The sequence below is a fragment of the Eubalaena glacialis genome, chromosome 12 (assembly GCF_028564815.1).
Source record: "Eubalaena glacialis isolate mEubGla1 chromosome 12, mEubGla1.1.hap2.+ XY, whole genome shotgun sequence".
Lineage (NCBI taxonomy): Eukaryota > Metazoa > Chordata > Mammalia > Artiodactyla > Balaenidae > Eubalaena > Eubalaena glacialis.
In genome coordinates this window covers 90097589-90114754 of record NC_083727.1, presented here as the reverse complement: position 1 = coordinate 90114754, position 17166 = coordinate 90097589, and positions in this window count along the sequence as shown.

Below are 17166 nucleotides of genomic sequence, written 5' to 3'. Positions count from 1 at the left end.
CATGTATGAAATCAAAGTAATACCTTGCCTCTCATTCTGTGGCTCTAAAAAATAATAAGTGGCTAAATAGTTTATTTAAATAATCTAACAAAGGTTTTGTCATATTTTAGATCTTTGAGAAATTTCTTTCCCCTGACATTTAACTGATGGAGGTATTCTCACTTATTTTTCCTTCACATCCAATATTTAACTGTAGCAATCTTGTCAACAAATGAATTTTTGGTACTAGAATGAAGAGTAGATTGAAATCTAGTTGCTTGGGAATTTGGGAATGGAAACCTTTAATGTAGGAACTAGTTGAAGATAAAATTTAAAATAGACTACATTCAATAAAATTTAACCTTTTCTTGGCAAATCAGGATGAAGATTATCAGTATCATTTATTAAACTGCACTGGGATGTGCTAACCTGGTTTAATATTAATTCATTCAATAGTTACTATCACTTGCAATGTGCGTTGGCACTTGTTACAAAACATATGATTGTGAACAAAACACATGGAGCTCTGTACTTTGATTGTGAAGAGTCTAGTGGTGATTCTAAGTGGCTATAAAAATGTATAATATTCCAAAATATATATTTCTATTAAAAGTCTTATTTTCGGGGCTTCCCTGGTGGCGCAGTGGTTGGGAGTCTGCCTGCCAATGCAGGGGACACGGGTTCGGGCCCTGGTCTGGGAGGATCCCACATGCCGTGGAACGGCTGGGCCCCTGAGCCACAGTTACTGAGCCTGCGCGTCTGGAGCCTGTGCTCCGCAACAAGAGAGGCCACGATGATGAGAGGCCCGCACACCGGGATGAAGAGTGGCCCCCACTTGCTGCAGCTGGAGAAAACCCTTGCACAGAAACGAAGACCCAACACAGCCATAAATAAATAAATAAATAAACCCAAAAGTTTTAAAAAAACAAAAAAAACTATAACATTAAAAAAAAAAAAGTCTTGTTTTCTTCTCAGCAGTCTGTACATCTCACTGAGATGGTAAATGTAATGTATTAAAGAAATTACATGGTGCATAGTAAGTTGTCAACCATGTTCATTCTCTCCCCTTCCTTTCATTAAAAACCTTCTGACTCATTTTCCCAACTACTAAGAGGTTTTTGTTTTTCTTTTTCTGTTTTACTATGGGGAATCTTGTGAAAGCTTTTTGATACCTTTGTGCCTAGAGGGTATTTTCACCTGTTTTCAGATTACCACTTACACTGAGGTTTAAAAAATCTTCCCTCTGGATGGTTACAGCACAATTCTATTTGGTAGTGCAATATTCCATCTGAAAAATGTACCATTAAGGGCACTTACAAATTAGTAACTAGAAGAAGCAAGTGATTGTACTAAATGTTGACAATATTAGTAGTTTGTATTTTTATTATAATTTTAAAATTCATTTTAAAGTGAAATAAAAAGTTTATTGGTTTAGACATTAATGAAATAAGTTTATAGTTTTTGATTTTTATATTACTTTCTCATATATAGCACATTAATTTATTTTATTGATATTCTCACTCAAAAATTATACATAATATGCAGCTTTTGTGTATTATAGTCATAGTAAGTACACTTTAAATTTTTATAAATAGATTATTATTTAAATAAGCCTTCATTGTGAATTTAGATCAAAACCAATAGGGAAAGAATAAAAAGTGTATACAGAACTGTTGATTTTCATATAGGACATGAAAAAATGGATGAAATAATAATGTCAGAGCTTGTAATTAATACACTGTTAGTGAAAGAGAATGCAACTTGATGAAAGAATATTTAAGTCTCCACACCTATAGTTTACTGACCTTCGTAAATTGGTTTCTAGGGAAGAGTAGCCATAAAGAGAGTGACAGATATGAGTAACTTTTGTTATTCATATAGCAAATGCAAGAATTATACCCATTTGGTACTTACATAATTGAATATTTATCAATTATTTCCCTTAATGGAGAAGTTTCAATCAGAAAGTCACAAAGAATTTGTTTCAGAAAACTTAAAAGGATGTACTTTAAAAAAAAATTTCCACCATATATTTATTGAAGATCAAATAATGGGTTGGCATTTACCAGGCACTGAATATATAGAAAGTTTTTTTTTTTTTTTTTTTTGAAGTCCTCCACTGTGGAAAATTTTCAGAATAATAGCTCAGCACTTAAGCCTTACCAAGTGTGTGTTGTTTATTCTGTTTTTTGTTTTTTGTTTTGTCTGTTAACATCTTTATTGAAGTATAATTGCTTTACAATGGTGTGTTAGTTTCTGCTTTATAACAAAGTGAATCAGCTATACATATACATATAGCCCCATATGTCCTCCCTCTTGCGACTCCCTCCCACCCTCCCTATCCAACCCCTCTAGGTGGTTACAAAGCACCGAGTTTATCTCCCTGTGATATGCAGCTGCTTCCCACTAGCTATCTATTTTACATTTGGTAGTGTATATATGTGCACGCCACTCTCTCACTTCGTCCCAGATTACCCTTCCCCCTCCCCATGTCCTCAAGTCCATTCCCTATGTCTGTGCCTTTATTCCTGTCCTACCGCTAGGTTCTTCAGAAACATTTTACTTTTTTAGATTCCATATATATGTGTTAGCATACGGTATTTTTTTTTCCCTTTCTGACTTACTTTACTATGTATGACAGAATCTAGGTCCATCCACCTCACTACAAATAACTCAGTTTCGTTTCTATTTACAGCTGAGTAATATTCCATTGTATATATATGCCATATCTTCTTTATCCATTCATCTGTTGATGGACACTTAGGTTGCTTCCATGTCCTGGCTATTGTAAATAGAGCTGCAATGAACATTGTGGTACATGACTCTTTCTGAATTATGGTTTTCTCAGGGTATATGCCCAGTAGTGGGATTGCTGGGTCGTATGGTAGTTCTATTTTTTAGTTTTTTTAAAGAACATCCATAATTTCCTCCATAGTGGCTGTATCAATTTACATTCCCACCAACAGTGCAAGAGGGTTCCCTTTTCTCCACACCCGCTCCAACATTAATTATTTGTAGATTTTATGATGATGGTCATTCTGACTGGTGTGAGGTGATACCTCATTGTAGTTTAGATTTGCATTTCTCTACTGAGTAGTGATGTTGAGCATTCTTTCAAGTGTTTCTTTGCAATCTGTACATTTCCTTTGGAGAAATGTCTATTTAGGTGTTCTGCCAAGTTTTCGATTGGGTTATTTGTTTTTTTGATATTGAGCTTCATGAGCTGCTTGTATATTTTGGAGATTAATCCTTTGTCTGTTGCTTCATTTGCAAATATTTTTTCCCATTCTGAGGGTGTCTTTTCATTTGTTTAGGGTTTCCTTTGCTATGCAAAAGCTTTTAAGTTTTATTAGGTCCTATTGGTTTATTTTTGTTTCTATTTCCATTTCTCTAGGACATGGGTCAAAAAGCATCTTGCTGTGATTTATATCATAGAATGTTGTGCCCATGTTTTCCTCTAAGAGTTTTATAGTGTCTGGCCTTACATTTAGGTCTTTAATCCCTCTTGAGTTTATTTTTGTGTATGGTGTTAGGGAGTGTTCTAATTTCATTCTTTTACATGTAGCTATCCAGTTCTCCCAGCACCACTTATTGAAGAGGCTGACTTTTCTCCATTGTATATTCTTGCCTCCATTATCAAAAATAAGGTGACCATATGTGCGTAGGTTTATTTCTGGACTTTCTATCCTGTTCCATTGATCTATATTTCTGTTTTTGTGCCAGTACCATACTGGTTTCATTACTGTAGCTTTGTGGTAGAGTCTGAAGTCCGGGAGCCTGATCCCTCCAGCTCCGTTTTTCTTTCTCAAGATTGCTTTGGCTATTCGGGGTCTTCTGTTTTTCCATACAAATTGTGAAATTTTTTGTTCTAGTTCTGTGAAAAATGCCATTGGTAGTTTGATAGGGATTGCATTGAATCTGTAGATTGCTTGGGTAGTATAGTGATTTTCACAATGTTGATTCTTCCAATCCAAGAACATGGTATATCTCTCCATCTGTTTGTATCATCTTTAATTTCTTTCATCAGTGTCTTATAGTTTTCTGCATACAGGTCTTTTGTCCCCTTAGGTAGGTTTATTCTTAGGTATTTTATTGTTTTTGTTGCAGTGGTAAATGACAGGGTTTCCTTAATTTCTCTTTCAGATTTTTCATCAGTAGTGTATAGGAAAGCAAGAGATTTCTGTGCATTAATCTTGTATCCTGTTACATTACCAAATTCATTGATTAGCTCTAGTAGTTTTCTGGTAGTATGTTTAGGATTTGCTATGTATTGTATCATGTTATCTGTAAACAGTGATAGCTTTACTTCTTCTTTTCCAATTTAGATTCCTTTTATTTCTTTTTTTCTCTGATTGCTCTGGCTAAAACTTCCAAACTATGTTGAATAATAGTGGTGAGAATGTGCAACCTTGTCTTGTTCCTGAACTTAGTGGAAATGGTTTCAGGTTTTAACCATTGAGAACGATGTTGGCTGTGGATTTTTCATATATGGCCTCTATTATGTTGAGGTAAGTTCCCTCTATGCCTACTTTCTGGAGGGTTTTTATCATAAATCGGTGTTGAATGTTGTCAAAAGATATTTCTGCATCTATTGAGATGATCATATGGCTTTTATCGTTCAATTTGTTATTATGATGTATCACATTGATTGATCAGCATATATTGAAGTATCCTTGCATTCCTGGGATATACCCCACTTGATCATGGTGTATGATCCTTTTAATGTGCTGTTTGTTTCTGTTGGCTAGTATTTTTTTGAGGATTTTTGCATCTATGTTCATCAGTGATATTGGCCTGTAGTTTTCTTTCTTTGTGACTTCTTTGTCTGGTTTTGGTATCAGGGTGATGGTGGCCTCATAGAATGAGTTTAGGGGTGTTCCTCCCTCTGCTATATTTTGGAAGAGTTTGAGAAGGACAAGTGTTAGCTCTTCTCTAAATGTTTGATAGAATTTGCCTGTGAAGCCATCTGGTCCTGGGCTTTTGTTTGTTGGAAGACTTTTAATCACAGCCTCAATTTCAGTGCTTGTGATTGGTCTGTTTATATTTTCTATTTCTTCCTGGTTCAGTCTCGGAAGGTTGTGCTTTTTAATGTGTTTGTCCATTTCTTGTAGGTTGTCTATTTGATTGGCATAGAGTTGCTTGTAGTAATCTCTCATGATCCTTTGCAATTCTGCAGTGTCAGTTTGACTTCTCCTTTTTCATTTCTAATTCTATTGATTTGAGTCTTCTCCATTTTTTTCTTGATGAATCTGGCTAATTGTTTGTCAGTTTTGTTTATCTTCTCACAGAACAAGCTTTTAGTTTTATTGATCTTTGCAATTGTTTCCTTCATTTCTTTTTCATTTATTTCATTTCTGATCTTTATGATTTCTTTCTCCAACTTTTTTGTTTGTTTGTTTTTGTTTGTTTTTCTCTAATTGCTTTAGTTGTAAGGTTAGGTCGTTTATTTGAGATGTTTCTTGTTTCTTGAGGTAAGATTTTATTGCTATAAACTTCCCTCTTAGAACTGCTTTTGCTGCATCCCATAGGTTTTGGGTCATTGTGTTTTCATTGTCATTTGTTTCTAGGTATTTTTTGATTTCCTTTTTGATTTCTTCAGTGACCTCTTCTTTATTAAGTACTGTATTGTTTAGCTTCCATGTGTTTATATTTTTTACAGATTATTTCCTGTAATTGATATCTAATCTCATAGCATTGTGATCAGAAAAGATACTTGATGCGATTTCAATTTTCTTAAATTTACCAAGGCTTGATTTGTGACCCAAGATATGATCTATCCTGGAAAAAGATCATTAGCAGTTGAGAAGAACATGTATTCTGTTGTTTTTGGATGGAATATCCTATAGATATGAATTAAGTCCTCTTTTTTAATGTATCATTTAAAGCTTGTGTTTCCTTATTTATTTTCATTTTGGATGATCTGTCCATAGATGAAAGTAGGGTTTTAAAGTCCCCTACTATGATTGTGTTACTGTCGATTTCCCCTTTTATGGCTGTTAGCATTTGCCTTATGTATTGAAGTGCTCCTATGTTGGGTGCATAAATATTTACAATTGTTATGTTTTCTTCTTGGATTGATCCCTTGATCATTATGTAGTGTCCTTCTTTTTCTCTTGTAATAGACTTTGTTTTAAAGTCTATTTTGTCTGCTATGAGAAACGCTACTTCAACTTTCTTTTGATTCTCGTTTGCATGGAATATTTTTTCCATCCCATCTCTTTCAGTCTGTATGTGTCCCTAAGTCTGAAGTCGGTCTCGTGTAGACAGCATATATACGGGTCTTGTTTTTGCATCCATTCAGCCAGTCTGTGTCTTTTGGTGGGAGCATTTAATCCATTTACATGTAAGGTAGTTATGGATATGTATGTTCCTATTACCATTTTCTTAATGGTATGTGGTTTGTTATTATAGGTTGTTTCCTTCTCTTGTGTTTCCTGCCTAGAGAATTTCCTTTAGCATTTCTTGTAAAGCTGGTTTGGTGGTTCTGATTTCTCTTAGCTTTTGCTTGTCTGTAAAGTTTTTAATTTCTTCTTTGAATCTGAATGAGATCCTTCCTGAGTATAGTATTCTTGTTTGTAGGTTTTTCCCTTTCATCACTTTAAATATGTCTTTCCACTCCCTTCTGGCTTGCAGAGTTTCTGCTGAAAGATCAGCTGTTAACCTTATGGGGATTCCCTTTCCCTTGTATTTTATTTGTTGTTTTTCCATTGCTTCTTATAATATTTTTTCTTTGTATATAATTTTTGATAGTTTGATTAATATTTGTCTTAATGTGTTTCTCCTTGGATTTATCCTGTATGAGACTCTCTGCACTTCCTGGACTTAAATATTTCCATTCCCATATTAGGGAAGTTTTCATCTATAATCTCTTCAAATATTATCTCAGTCCCTTTCTTTTTCTCTTCTTCTTCTGGGACCCCTATAATTCAAATGTTAGTGCATTTAATGTTTTCCCAGTTGTCTCTGTGACTGTCCTCAGTTCTTTTCATTGTTTTTTCTTTATTCTGCTCTACAATAGTTATTTCCACTATTTTATCTTCCAGTTGATTTATCCGTTCTTCTGCATCAGTTATTCCACTATTGATTCCTTCTAGAGAATTTTTAATTTCATTTATTTTGTTGTTCTTCATTGTTTGCTTGCTCCTTAGTTCTTCTAGGTACTTGTTAAATGTTTCTAGTATTTTCTCCATTCTATTTACAAGATTTTGGATCATTTTTACTACCATTACTCTGAAATCTTTTTCAGGTAGACTGCCTATTTCCTCTTCATTTGTTTTACCTGGTGGGTTTTTACCTTGCTCCCTCATCTGCTGTATGTTTCTCTGTCTTCTCATTTTGCTTAACTTACTGTATTTGGGGTCTCCTTTTTGCAGCCTGCAGGTTCATTATTCCTATTGTTTTTGGTGTCTGCCCCAATGGTTAAGTTTGGTTCAGTGTGTGTTTAGGCTTCCTGATGGAGGGGACTGGTACATGTGTTCTGATGGATGAGGCTGGATCTTGTCTTTCTGATCGGCAGGACTGCAACCAGTGGTGTGTTTTGGGGTGTCTGTGTCCTTAGTATGATTTTACGCAGCCTCTCTTCTAATGAGTGGCGGTGTGTTCCTGTCTTACTAGTTGTTTGACATAGGGTGTCCAGCACTGTAGCTTTCTGGTTGTTGAGTGGAGCTGGGTCTTAGCCTTGAGATGGAGAAATCTGGGAGTGCTTTTGCCATTTGATATTACATGTAGCCAGGAGGTCTCTGGTGGACAAAAGTCCTGAACTCAGCTCTCCTACCTCAGAGACACAGGCCTGACACCTGGGCAGAGCACCAAGACCCTGCCAGCCACATGGCTCAGAAGAAAAAGGAGAAAAAAAAAGTTATTAAAATAAAAATATTTAATGAAAATAAAAATAATTGAAAAGTAATAAGAAAAAGAAAAAAAAAAGAGAGAGAGAAAGGAAGAAGAGAACAACCAAACCAAAAAACAAATCCACCAATGATAAAAATGGCTAAAACTATACTAAAAAACAGAAAAAAAACAAGCAAAAAACAAACACACAAACAAAAAACAGACAGACAGAACCCTGGGACAAATGGTAAAGCAAAGCTATACAGACAAACTCACACAAAAAATCATACACATACACACTCACAAAAAGAGAAAATGGAAAAATATTTATATATCATTGCTCCCAAAGTTCACCTCCTCAATTTGGGATGATTCGTTGTCTATTCAGGTATTCCACAGATGCAGGTACATCAAGTTGATTGTAGAGATTTAATCTGCTGCTCCTGAGGCTGCTGGGAGAGATTTCCTGTTCTCTTCTTTGTTTGCACACCTCCTGGGATTCAGATTTGGGCTTGGCCCCACCTCTGCATGTGGGTCACCGGAGGGCATCTGTTCTTTGCTCAGACAGGGCGGGGTTAAAGCAGCAGCTGATTAGGGAGCTCTGGCTCACTGAGGCCAGGGGGAGGGAGGGGTACAGAATGTGGGACGATCCTGTGGCAGCAGAGGCCAGCCTGATATTGCAACAGCCTGAGGTGCGCCATGTGTTCTCCCAGGGAAGTTGTCCCTGCATCACTGGGCCCTGGCAGTGGCGGGCTGCACAGGCTCCCAGGGGTAGAGGTGTGGATAGTGACCTGTGCTTGCACACAGGCTTCTTGGTGGCTGCAGCAGTAGCCTTAGCGTTTCATGCCCGTCTCTGGTGTCTGCGCTGATAGCCATGGTTCGCGTCCATCTATGGAGCTCATTTAGTTGGTGCTCTGAATCCCCTCTCCTCGCGCACCCAGAAACAATGCTCTCTTGCCTCTTAGGCAGGTCCAGACTTTTTTCTGAACTCCCTCCTGGCTAGCTGTGTTGCCCTAGCCCTCTTCAGGCTGTGTTCATGCTGCCAACCCCAGTCCTCTCCCTGGGATCTGAACTCCGAAGCCCGAGCCTCAGCTCCCAGTCCCCACCCACTCTGGCGGGTGAGCAGACAAACCTCTCAGGTTGGTGAGTGCTGGACAGCACCAATCCTCTGTGTGGGAATCTCTCCACTTTGTTCTCTGTACCCTTGTTGCTGTGCTCTCCTCCATGGCTCTGAAGCTTCACTCCTACCACCACTCATCTCCGCCATTGAAGGGGCTTCTTAGTGTGTGGAAACTTTTCCTCCTTCACAGCTCCCTCCCAGAGGTGCAGGTCTCATCCTTATTCTTTTGTCTCTGTTTTTTCTTTTTTCTTTTACCCTACCCAGGTACATGGGGAGTTTCTGGCCTTTTGGGAAGTCTGAAGTCTTCTGCCAGTGTAGGTGTTCTGTAGGAGTTTTTCCACATGTATATGTATTTCTGATGTATTTGTGGGGAGGAAGGTGATCTCCAAGTCTTACTCTTCCACCATCTTGAAGGTCTGCTGGCTGTACTTTTGAGTAAGTATTTAAACTGAATGAAATAAAAGGAAGCTAGAAAAAAAAAATACATTAATGGGAAACATCAAAAGGAGAAAGAATGGAGGAAGTCAACTGTTGTACCAGGTAATGGATGAGATAAATTTTTCCCAGTTTCTACTCTGAAAGGTTTGCCATATTGTCATCAAAGGCAGCTCAAAAAGTATACTTCATTAACCCCATTACTAGTTCTACTAACACTGTCACCAAATATGGGCACAGCTTTACAGTATATGAGCCACAAAGGAGGTGAGACACCACCTCTCTTCAGGATATACACTGGGACATTGAAAGCAAGACATTTCTCTTCTCTGCACCTTGTGTATTTTTTTTTTTTTTGAGTGCCAATAACTATTTTTATTTTTATTTAAAAAAATTTTTTGTCCTTGTGCATTAAAATGTGTCTGTCGAATGATGTCAGATTTCTTCTGAAAAATCACATACAATTCCAATGACAAATAGATTTCATTGTATCTTTTATATTATACTTTCTCATTTAAGATTTAGAGATATTTACTATATATCTGTGGCAGGAATAGGCAAGGCTCCCAACTGACCTAGTGAGGCCTCTGGGGATATCACTGGACCCTCAGTGTTGCTGTGGAAAAATGAAAGTTTTCCTTATTTCAAGGGTTCTAGCTGTTCATAATAAACTCAAGATAATTGTCATGACGGGATGAATGATAGTCCAAAATAAAAACACCTTGGGTTCTAATAGACATGTAGGCCACAAACCAATGTTTAAGAAAAACCTCTGGGATTTTAATGCACATGTAGATATAAGGGAAGCAGAACCTTACCTATTTTAGGTTTTCATCTAGGACTCTTCAACAGAAAGATTTACAAAAGAAAAACTGACAGTTTAATAATGTGTGCTGGACTCATCATCTGGAAGAAATCTCAACAAAAACGTAACTCAACACAGCAGCTTAGAACTGCAGCTTATATAGCATCTTCAACTAAGAATCATCAATTTGTAGAGAAGTGAAAAGACAAAAGAAAGAAGTGTGAGGCTTCCAAGGGTGGCAAACTGTAGGAGGGTAAAAATATGGGAGGAAAGCAATGGAGTGAGAAGGTCCATTTGCAGATTCTGCTGGTGCCACCCCTGGCCTGAGGAGAGTGTGTCCAGTAAAAGGAAAATTTGTGCCATGGCATTAGGCAGAAAAGAGGGAGCTTTTTCTGAGTTTGCTGCTTCTTAATTGCCTTCAGTTCAAAATAATATTTATGTCAAAGAGACATATTTTAGGGTGAAATATTCTGGCATCCTACATAGGCTACAAAACTATGTTTAAGAGAACTGCTGGGTATGTCAGCTAAGTTATGTGGAAATGTCTTTATGACAAGCACCCATGCATAATCCATTATTTTCACTTAACAACCTCTTAGGAAATAAAAAAGGAAGTCACTTTGTGGTTATTGAATTTGTTTGTGATCAAGGTCTGTGTGCCTTGAATGTAAGTTTCTAGGGAAAGAGCTTAAAATAGTAATAATAATCAGCATCCACCAACAGTGTATTAGAATTATCTTCTCAGGAAAACAAACAAACAAGCTTAAGACCTAAATTCAAGTCTTTCAGAAATATGACTCCATAGAAGGTTTTAGATTTTTAACTTTAGGATTGTATCTCATTTATAAAATGTTGATTTTTATAAAGATGAAAAACAACTTACATTAGTCACACAAGCAGTTAATGAGAGAGGTGGACTCAGTGCTTAAGTTCTAATTTAGAACCTGCTTGATATTTAGGAAGACAGTGTGGGCCAAAGAGATAAAATGAAACTGGAATCTAGGTGATACATATTTACAAGTATTTTCAATTAATTAAATGTAAACATCGTTTCTTTTCATAAACTGATAAAACACTTGTATAACTCTTTTAGAACTTTTAAAGTCTGAGGTTTGGAGTTTTTGCATATAGAATAATATTGATAAAACAATAAAGAATACTATTGATGCAAAGTAAACATTTTCTATTTATAGCTTACACTAATTAAAGACCCTAAAATAACTCTTGATTCCATGTGTGTATGCATACTTTCAACTTTTTTATACTTTCAAATTTAATAATCTTTATTTTATTTGGTAGACATTTTTTTTCCTACAAAAAGTTAATTTCACTTCATTTTCAAATACCAGTAAAGAGAGTCAGTAAAATCTTTAACGCAGACTATCTAAGCAAATATTTTGGTTAAAATTTAGATTTTTCTTTTTCAATTAAAAAATGGGAAATTCAGTTTGAATCATTTTCCAAATAAAAATTACCATATGTGGCTTCCTGTTAACAGAATACAAGTACTAAAAGGTGAATTTGGAATCTGAATTTAAGCATTACTTTGTATTTTATGATATCTCTCACCAGTTACAGAAATTAAGACTAACAGATTAAAAGTCAAAGTCGACTTATGATTTTGATAGGATTTTCTGAAGGAACTAATCGAACACAATCATATATACTAGTGTAAATATCTAAATGTGGGAACCCCTTATATAAAAATTTCTACTCTTTTACACTAAATTAAATAAAACTTTGATGTGGGATGAAGCATTGCTACCTCTAAAATGACATATTTAAAATGATTTGAATTGTTGTAAGACTCTTGTATTTATAACATTTTATTGAGACTGAGTTTTATATTATTCTATATTTCATTTCACATTGCCTTAAAAGAAAGAGCTTCAATAGGAAAGAGAAACAAATAACCACGGCTTTTGACCATGTAAAATATGTGTATTGACATCAACAAGAAAAAACTGATGTTCACAAAAACTTTATGAAAGATTGTTTTGGTAAAGAAACCAGTTTCCTTCTTCGTTGAATGCAGCCATAAGACAATATTTTCAACAGAAAAAAAAAGTATAAACATAAATTAGCAAAAAAAAGGGAAAAAAACCTACCAAGAGCTATGTTTATTAAATGAATTCATTTAGGAAAACAGTACCATTTCCATATGATTCTAGCATCCTTTCTTGTGTTTTAAAACAGGGATGTATATAATTCAATGCAAACCTGTATTTAAAATTAATTAGCCATTAAATGACTGAACAATATTGCTCCTAGCCACGGGTCATGGAGAAACATTAACATCATTATAAAGGGAAAAAATCACAGGGCTACGCTATAAGGGAACTGTTTTAGGCTCAGACTGAAAACAGGAAACACATTTTCTCTCAACAAAGAAATGAAAGTATCCCTCTATCCTTAGATTACTTAAAAAAAAAAAAAAAGGCTGATAATAAGAAGAAAATGCTGACTAGACCAGAGAGGATACACCATAGGGAAATCCTCCAGTAACAGTCTAGATCCTGGGCTGAACTGTGATTAGAGTGAGGAAGGGATATTGTGAGGGTCACTTCCCCCCGGGTATCCCAAAAAGCACACGTCACAAACTGCAATGGCTGGAGAGGCACTGTAGCACAGAAGGACAAAGGCTGAAGCACCATCCAGCTAACATTTTACAGAACACTAGGGAGAAATAGGTACAGCCTTCCAGAGCATTCAGGTGACTGACGTGAGGCATTGAAAGACCCTCCTCTGAACTTGTGCCTTCCCAGACACCAAGAACTCCCAGAAGCAAGGGTCATAAAGCCATATGCAGATCTCACAGGGTACCTGGGATAGCAAAAATTTGGGCCCACAAAACATACAAATTGAACCAGGATTAATCTATTATCCACTTGAGGTCCAGAATTACAATAACAGAAAGAAGAGCGCCAATCTCTTTAGAAGCTAAGTTCTCATTACACTTAGAATAAAACTAAAACTTCTTGATATTCCAAACCTAAAAATGTGGTTGTTTACTTTTGTTTTTATTTCTGTTACTCTAAGATGTGGGTCAAAAAAGATCTTGCTGTGGTTTATGTCAAAGTGTTTTTCCTATGTTTTCCTCTACAAGTTTTATAGTGTCTGGCCTTACATTTAGGTCTTTAAACCATTTTGAGTTTATTTTTGTGTATGATGTTAGGTAGTGTTCTAATTTCCTTCCTTTACCTATAGCTGTCCAGTTTTCCCAGCACCACTTATTGAAGAGGCTGTCTTTTCTCCATTGTATGTTCTTGCCTCCTTTGTTGTAAATTAGGTGCCCATATGTGCATGGGTTTATCTCTGGGCATTCTATCCTGTACCATTGATCTATATTTCTGTTTTTGTGCCAGTACCATAGTGCCTTGATTACTGTAGCTTTGTGGTATAGTTTGAAGTCGGGGAGCCTGATTCCTCCAACTCCATTTTTCTTTCTTAAGATTGCTTTGCCTATTCGGGGTCTTTTGTATTTCCATACGGATTGTAAAATTTTTTGTTCTAATTCTGTGAAGAATGCCATTGGTAGTTTGATAGGTATTGCATTGAATCTGTAGATTGTTTTGGGTAGTATAGTCATTTTCACAATATTGATTCTTCCAATCCAAGAACATGGCATATTCCTCCATCTGTTTATATCATCTTTGATTTCTTTCATCAGTGTTTTATAGTTTTCTGAGTACAAGTCTTTCACCTCCTTAGGCAGGTTTATACCTAGGTATTTTATTCTTTTTGTTGCAATGGTAAATGCGAGTGTTTCCTTAATTTCTCTTTCTGATTTTTCATTGTTGGTGTATAGGAATGCCAGAGATTTCTGTGCATTAATTTTGTATCCTGCAACCTTACCAAATTCGTTGATTAGTTCTAGTAGTTTTTTGGTGGCATCTTTAGGATTTTCTATGTATAGTATCATGTCATCAGCAAACAGTGACAGTTTTACTTCTTCTTTTCCAATTTGTATTTCTGTTATATCTTTTACTTCTCTGATTGCCGTGGCTAGGACTTCCAAACCTATGTTGAATAAGAGTGATGAGAGTGGACATCTTGTCTTGTTCCTGATCTTAGTGGAAATGGTTTCAGGTTTTCACCATTGAGAACAATGTTGGCTGTGGGTTTGTCATATATGGCCTTAATTATGTTGAGGTAAGTTCCCTCTATGCCTACTTTCTGGAGGGTTTTTATCATAAATGGATGTTGAATTTTGTTGAAAGCTTTATCTGCATCCATTGAGATGATCATATGGTTTTTATTTCTTAATTTGTTAATATGATGTATCACATTGATTGATTTGCATATATTGAAGAATCCTTGCATCTCTGGGATAAGTCCCACTTGATCATAGTGTATGATCCTTTTAATGTGCTGCTGGATTCTGTTTGCTAGTATTTTGTTGAGGATTTTTGCATCTATATTCATCAGTGATATTGGTCTATAATTTTCTTTTTTTGTGATATCTTTTTCTGGTTTTGGTATCAGGGTCATGGTGGCTTTGTTGAATGAATTTGGGAGTGTTTCTCCTTCTGCAATTTTTTGGAATAATTTGAGAAGGATCAGTGCTATCTTTTCTCTAAATGTTTGATAGAATTCACCTGTGAATCCATCTGGTCTTGGACTTTTGTTTGTTGGAAAATTTTTAATTATGCTTTCAGTTTCATTACTTGTGATAGGTGTGTTTATATTTTCTAATTCTCCCTGGTTCAGTCTTGGAATATTGTATCTTTCCAAGTATTTGTCCACTTCTTCATGGTTGTCCATTTTATTGGAATATAGTTGTTTGTAGTAGTCTCTTCTAAGGCACTTTTATCTAAGAAATACAGAGTAATTTCTGGAAAAAAAAAAGCTGGTCCTCTTAGTCACCACTCTCATGAAGGGTTAACATGGAATTTCTGTTGGGGTAAACTAGAACTCATATCCCCTTTCTACAATTTCTAATATAACTATACCTTATTTGACATATTTACATATAGAGTTAGAGAAAAAGTCTCTTTATGCAGTAAGTTTTAGTCATTCTCAATTTTTTAACATAATTATGAAGTTTTAATTTGAAGAATTTTTAATATAATAAAAGCTTAGAAAGAAACATTTGACAATTTGATAATTACAGTGAACAATATAAAGTAAGGAGCCAATTCCTGAATATACCTTATGAAGACTTATCCTTGCTATATATTACATGGATCCAAATTTAAACTGCTTAGGTTATCTATGTACAATTTAAAATATTGGTTTATATGTATACACTCTTAGTTAACTCATTTAGTATGACATTGTTTTAGCTGGGGAACATTTGGTTTAAGAATTGAAGAATTTCTCAGATAAGCCCAGGTTCCAAAGGTAGCTCATTGAGACTACACAGAACACTCTCCAGGTACCTAATTTTAGGCAGCATAGTTATATCTCAGGAAAACTGTCTTGGCTGATCTTGTCCTAATGTCTGGGATTGCATGGTCTTTATTTTCTATTTCTCACTATAGAAATACTACTTCTATATTACATTTCCTGTGTTGGTGGGAATGTAAATTGATGCAGCCACTGTGGAAAACAGTACAGAGGTTTACCAAAAAGCTAAAAATAAAGCTACCTTATGACCCAGCAATTCCACTCGTGGGTATATATCTGAAAAAAACTAAAACATTAATTTGAAAAGATACATGCACCCCAATGTTCATAGCAGTATTATTTATAATTGCCAAGATATGGAGGTGACCTTAGTGTCCATCAACAGATGAATGGATAAGATAGATGTGTATACACACACACACAATGGAATACTACTCTGCCATAAAAAAGAATGAAATTTTTCCATTCACAACAACATGGATGGGCTTGGAGAGTATTATGCTAAGTGAAATAAGTCAAACAGAGAAAGTCAACAGCTGTATTATATCATGCATATGTGGAATCTAAAAAAAACAAAAACAAAACTAGTGAATATAACAAAACAGAAGTAGACTCATGAATACAGGGAACAAACTAGTGGTTACCAGTGGGGATAGAGAAGGGGTGAATGACAAAATGGGAGGGAATTAAGAGGTACAAACTACTACGTGTAATGTTAGCTACAAGGATATATTGTACAACAGGGGGAATATAGCCAAAATTTTTAATAACTATAAATGAGGTATAATCTTTAAACGTTATGAAACACTATATTGTACATCTGTAATTTATATAATAATAAAAAAATAAATACTACTTCCTGCTCTCCTAAATGCATCAGTTCTCCTCAGTGAATGGCCTCTGCTTATCCACGCTGAGCTTGCGCAAGGTTGGCATACAACGGTGACAACTCCAGCCTGGTTCCACTTAACGTTACTGCTCCAATGTCCAACTTAAGAGTTGAATTACTCTTTTCTGTATTTCTTATTTAAATTACTGAAAAAGAATTGAATAGGATCAACCTGGGTCAAGTGTCAAAATGAATCCCTTTTGATCAATTCTTTGTTTTTGCTGAAAATTCTTAGTTTATCTTTTAAAAAGGAGGCATAATTCCACTCATATTCTATTTATATATAAGTTCCATTATATTTATTGTAAACCTCAAAAGGAGAAATATCTAATTTTCTTAAAGTTAATCATCAAATCACACTGATTTTTTTTCAAGAGAAAGAGAAGAGAGGCCACTTATTTGAATGTATATAAAAACCGTAACATAAAGGGCTACATTATCAAATGTTTTCAGAGAATTAATTTTTTCTTATAATCAAATTATTTTCTAAAACAATGATTATTTCTTGACTAACCTTTTAATACTTGCAAAATAGGTGCCATTTTACAAATATAGTATTTTTTGTACTTTTTTCATATTTAAGAAAATCCAGATATAGTTGACAGCCATTTCCTTTAGTGATTAACAAAATGGAACTACTTACTGGTAAACAAAAGATATAAACTATTAGTCAAACAAATGACTACTATAAAGCCCAGAAAATGTTAAATTATAAGAGAAATGCAGATGTATACACTGATAACCAATTTTCACATTAAT